The following is a 6,006-nucleotide window of genomic DNA, read 5'->3' on the forward strand; positions in this document are numbered from 1 at the left end:
ATATCTTTTATTCTTTGTTCCATATTTGTAAGAGCAAAGAAGGAAAGAAAGGAATGTCATTGACAACTATAAGATCTATCTTTATTGATTCAATAATGACGATTACAGAGATTTGTAACCAAAATCTAAGCTTTTGCTTTGTTGTTGGAGGTCTCCTCTTGTTCTTCTGTTCCTCTCTCTTGAGGGAGCCCCCTCTTGTTGTCTTCTTATCTCCTATATATATATATATTACAAATCTTCTTTTGACTATACTCTTCCTTACTTATTACGATATATATTCTGGCGTGCAAGCTTTCTAATGGCTCGACTCATCGCTAGTACGCCTTGTCAGTACTATGTAAAGCTCTCCAATTTCAATACCGAAGCATTTCATGACTTCTAATTTTTGTCGAAGCGGACTAATGATTTTATGTTGTCCACAATTTCTATGCTGAAAAAAGGAGGTGGTGCGAAGTTGACGAAAACAGAAGAGTGTGCTGTGGTGGAGGAAATGTAGGATTTGAAGGTGGAGGAACGAATGCTATTTTTTAGAGTAAGAAAGTCTTCTTTTTTTGGGCTCAAAAAGTTTCTTTCTTTCCTTTTGGAATTATCTGGGATCAAAGCCCATGTGTCTTATGTTTTATTTGGAATCTCTCGGTGGAGAGCGCATAATGCATAGACGTCCAGTAATCAACAGAAATGTGCAAATGAAAAACTTAAGGGCTAAGTATTGCTGAGTCAGATTTTGAAGTCGAGAATTACAAAGCTCCAATCACTTTCCTCACTGTCTGAAATTCTATGCGCACCTTCTTCCTCTCTTTCCCGAGAAAATTCGCGCATGCACAGTGAGAAAAACACTCCATACATTTTGTAGTTCTTTATTTTAACTTTTATTTTCCGCCAATTCATGTGTGTAATAATTTCAAAATTCTTGGTCTTTGTGATTAATTTTGTACATAATTGAGCAAAATCGTGCTTTAAGTCAGTAATTACAGTTTCTGAGTTGAACTTGGTGTGGGTGTTAATTTTCTTATTTGATCATTGATTAAGGGATTTTCAAGTTGATAGCTTTAGTTTTTTTAGATAACGGTGGAGCCTAAGCAGAGCAGCTTGCTTACATCTCGACGATTCCATCGAGTAGCTGCTATCTCCTGCCCTACAGTGTTGAAATACTTAATACTAGTAATCTTCAAGTTGATAACTTGTCTAGTGGAACTCTCCAAGTTTCATGGATCGGATTACATGTTCGATAAAATTGCTTTCTTTGATGCTAAAATTGACCTAATCTTATAATATGATACTCTAATGAAGTTGTAAACTTTAGTTAATCTGCTGTATGTGCAAACTATGTTTTGAGACCGTATTGGAGAATGGATTTACTGTTTGATGCGTATAGCAGGTATCCAACTGTTTTTGACTAAATTGCTGAGGGTGTTCAATCAGGTGTGCTATAAACAAATGGGTAGCAGAGCTTGGTGGAACGACTGATACTCCTTTTCTGAGAAACGACAGGCTAGGAAACACTCTTGGCCATGGAGCCTTCGGTAAAGTTAAAATTGCTGTGCATTTGCTGACTGGCAACAATGTGGCTATAAAAATCCTTAACCATCGAAAAATGAGGAATCTCGGCATGGAGGAAAAACGTATGAAGCCCATGCCTGGGGTAGCATTATGCTATCAACAATTGGTTTCTTTTTTATTTGAATCACATCTTGGTTTTTCCTTTAAGGATTTAGATGGTCATCCTTTTTATTCTAAAATTTACTCTATTTTTGTGCAGTGAGAAGAGAAATAAGAATATGTGGATTATTTGTGCATCCACATGTCATACGGCTCTATGAAGTGATAGAGACACCAACAGATATATATGTTGTGATGGAGTATGGTAAGTCTGGCGAGCTCTTTGACTATATTATGGAAAAGCGCAGGTTACCGGAAGATGAAGCTCGGCTTATTTTTCAGCAGGTACAGTTGATTTTTTTCTCTTTGTCATGTGATAGTACAAATGGCAGTCTTAACTGTGGCTTTATGTTTATGTTGTTTAATTTTTCGCTGATCATTATTGCTTGGTTGTTTCGCTGGGGACAGATTGTTGCTGGTGTAGAGTACTGCCATAGTAATAGGGTGGTTCATCGGGACCTTAAGCCTGAGAATGTGCTTTTGGATGCAAGAGGCAATGTAAAGATAGCAGATTTTGGCTTGAGCAACATTATGCGAGATGGCCATTTTCTGAAGACAAGTTGTGGAAGTCCTAATTATGCGGCTCCTGAGGTGGAAACTTGCACCGTTTTCAATCTTTAAGATAAACATTTGTCTTTTGAGCTGGAAGGCCGAAGTCATATCGACAACATTTATTTGCAGGTTGTCTCTGGGAAACTTTATGCTGGTCCGGAGGTAGATGTTTGGGGTTGTGGTGTTATTTTTATATGCTCTTCTTTGTGGAAAACTTCCGTTTGAAGATGAGAATATACCTAACCTTTTCAAGAAAATAAAGGTACATTGATTGATCTACTTTTGCTGTCTGATTTTCCAAGTTTTTATACAGTTTGAGGTAGTGGTTCTTTACATGGTTAACAATGTGTCATTCAGCGCGGAATCTACACCCTTCCGAGTCATCTGTCACCTGGAGCTAGGGATTTGATACCAAGGATGCTAATTGTTGACCCTATGATGCGGACCACCATAGCTGATATTCGTCAGCACCAGTGGTTCAAAATTCATCTTCCTCGGTATTTGGCTGTTCCTCCACCTGACTCTATGCAACTTCTGAAAAAGGTAACTATAACATTATTTTGCTAATAGCAAAAGATTATCTTGTATGATGCTAAAAGTATTCCAATTGATTTTACCCCTTTTTGTCGACTGCAATCTTCAAATCCAACTAGATATGCTGCTGTATATCTGGAGCTTATACTGGATACTTTACTTTGTGGTTTATCCACTTGTTATTCCTGTATTAATTCAAGTGGTGACGTAAAGTTCATCAAGTATACTTCCAAAGGACATCAAAACACTGTTATCAATCTTCACTTCCCTTTACGAGATCAGGGAAAACTTATGTATCTTGCCGCTATTGTAGAGGATATTGTTTGATTGGAAATATGTCAAGAGCTTATCACATCTATCCCATATTATTGTCTGTTTGTTAAATACTTGTAGTGTGCAATTCTGTCTAGTTACCCATCCTTGCTGATACTATAAACTGTCTTGCGTACAACTTTGCAGCTCGACGAGAAAATTCTCCAGAAAGTAATTAGAATGGGTTTTGATAGAGACCAGTTGCTCGAATCTTTGCAAAAGAGAGTGCAAGATGATGTATGTTACTCTGTCTCTTGGCGTAGCTACTTTTCTCTTCTTGTGGTTTTCCTCTATTGCATATGCCTACTAAAAGGGTACTGGAAAAGGATAAATAAGCCAGCAATTGTAGATATGCGGTGTATATACATTGTGATTCAACTAAAGTTTGGGTCACATTCAATCAAACGGATTACAAATTGTTGAAATGTAGTGAACCTTTTAATTACTTCAGCTTGCTTTATACCTTCATATGTCTGTCTCAGGATACTGTTGCATACTATCTGCTGTATAAAAACCATTTGTTGGCTTCCGGTAGCTATCTAGGAGCTGAGTTTCAGGAATCTATGGTATGCTCTTTCATATTTTTATGGTCTTTATTTCTCATAGCATAAATTTTTTGGGCTGGCATTTACTACTGTCAGTAAGAAAATGTTAACTCCGTTCATGCTGTTGTGTGATTGTCATGAGCTATTCTACCTACTGAGTCACTTCAGATAGGAAAAGTACAATTTGTGAAAATCCCATCACAGTGAAGGTACTCTGTCTACTAACATGCTGCTAACTTTTTGCACAAATGAAGAACAAGAGATGCTACTATATTCTGCGGTTCTCCAACTATGTCCTAATTCTGATTCCCCTACTGATTTCTGTTATACCTCTGAACTTCTTACTGATAGTATCAGAGTCTAAAAGTAATCTTATAACTCAGAAGTGGCGCATTTTCCAACCTCTTTCATGTTTAGGGTTGGGGGAAGAGGTAGCAGTTTCCCTGATATTTGCTTGATTGAATCTGTTGGCTTTCTATAATATGAAGGTGCAAACTGCAAAACATGTGAAGAGTCGGTCTTTTGTATATGATTAATTTCACGATACACTACTATGGTTCACATTATCACGCTTACTACAAGTTTCAGAACACTGATAGTTCAGTTCTCGCTTTACACAATATTACTTGTTAGCTTCGGTACCTATTCCCTAAGTTTAGAGCAATGCTTAATATCAGGTGACTATTTATTATAGTCTTAAGTATTCCACACTCATTAGGTGGACCTTGTAATTTACTTTCCTGTGTTTCTTCAGGATGGTTATTCCCCAGGGTTGTTTCCAAATCTTGATGGACAGCTGTCTGCTGGGAATGAAAGTTCTCAAGAAGCGAGTTTGAGACACTCATTTTCCAAAGAGAAAAAATGGCTAGTTGGACTTCTGGTTAGCTTTCTTGTAATATATGTAATGGAAATAAGTGAGTAATTTCCTCTATTTCATTGTTGATTACTTTGTCAGTCACCATCAAATCCACGGGAGATCATGAATCAGGTTCTTGGAACTCTGCATGAACTAAATGTTCGATGGAAAAAAGTTGGGCACTATAATATGAAGTGTTTATGGTGTCGGTGTCACGGTCTTGATCATCTTAAGAGCATGGCCAGCAATCATGTGAATAATTATCAGTTTATTAGCAATGCAACTGCCATGAGTATACGTTTACAGCCACAAACCGGTGTGAAGTTTGAAATGCAGGTATCATTATCTTTCTTTGTTTCATTATCTTTTGCTCTCAACCTAGTGGTAATTCGACGAATTTGTGAGCTGATGCATAAATTTGGATTTTGCTAACGATAGTCAAGTCTAATCTATCCTTTATGACCTAGCTTCGGGTATTGAATTACATCCATCTTTGAACTTGTGTTCACACACAAAAAAAAAGTAAAATTCATTTAAATACGATATACCATTGATTCTACTAGTAGGAGCTTTATTTTTTTTTTATGTAGATCTATCTAATGTGGATTTGCATAAATACTATCACAGCTCTACAAAACTCAGGACAATAGTACCTGCTTGATCTCCAAAGAATTAGCGGCCCGCAGTTCCTCTTCCTGGACTTTTGTGCTGTTTTCATTATGCAGCTGACGGCACCACAATAATTGGAAAGGAAAAACAATGTCTGGAGCATATATACATATTATTTTGTGGAAAATTGTTATATATCTTTAGTGCACCATATCCCCAACATATTGGATGGGGGTACTGAAGGCTTTGTTATTCATACAATCACTTAAATCGTGGGAAAAAAATAATAATCTATCTCAACTCACCTATCGGTTTAATTGTATATGAACCAAAACTTTGAACCAAATTAAACCTAAAATCGACCAAAGACTGAATGCATACTCATATTTGTGGTTAGTGATATATGAAAATTAAGGATGTTGGTGCACCCGTGGTTTTCAGAGAAACTGTGTATTTTGTCCACAATGAAAAACTTTGTTGTACAATGTGGTGGTTTTCTAGTATTTCTTTCATATAATTACAATTTTGTGTTCATGTTTTGATGGTTCGGTCTTTTACCAGATGCATACACATGATTCTTAGTAAGAGTGCGGGTTTCTCATCTTTCTTTCCAACTAAAGTAATCAATGAAGATAGCATATCTATTTGACTATTCAAACATGAAATTAGTGACATCGAAACAGTAAAACAAAGTAATCAATAAACAGCTTGATTCTTCATGTTATGTGAACATAAGAATGATAAATAAAACAGATGATAAATTGTAGTTTAAACTCAACAAAAGTTACCTCTAAACTTGGGAAAATTTTGAAGAAATATTTTTTACAGCATCTTATTCTCTCTTTCTTTTTCCTTGCACATGAACGCGAAGAAAAGGTGACAATCGACAGAAAACTTATAATAATGTCGCCTTAGGTGATGATGTTTGACCAAACAAAA

At 36.4% G+C, this 6,006-nt stretch overlaps 1 pseudogene; it reads left to right on the forward strand.

The window, feature by feature from the left end:
• The first annotated feature begins 641 nt into the window (after positions 1-641).
• On the forward strand, positions 642-5,609 carry LOC107797461 (SNF1-related protein kinase catalytic subunit alpha KIN10-like; annotated as a pseudogene).
• Positions 5,610-6,006: the final 397 nt, after the last annotated feature.

The sequence above is a fragment of the Nicotiana tabacum genome, chromosome 6 (assembly GCF_000715075.1).
Source record: "Nicotiana tabacum cultivar K326 chromosome 6, ASM71507v2, whole genome shotgun sequence".
Classification (NCBI taxonomy): domain Eukaryota; kingdom Viridiplantae; phylum Streptophyta; class Magnoliopsida; order Solanales; family Solanaceae; genus Nicotiana; species Nicotiana tabacum.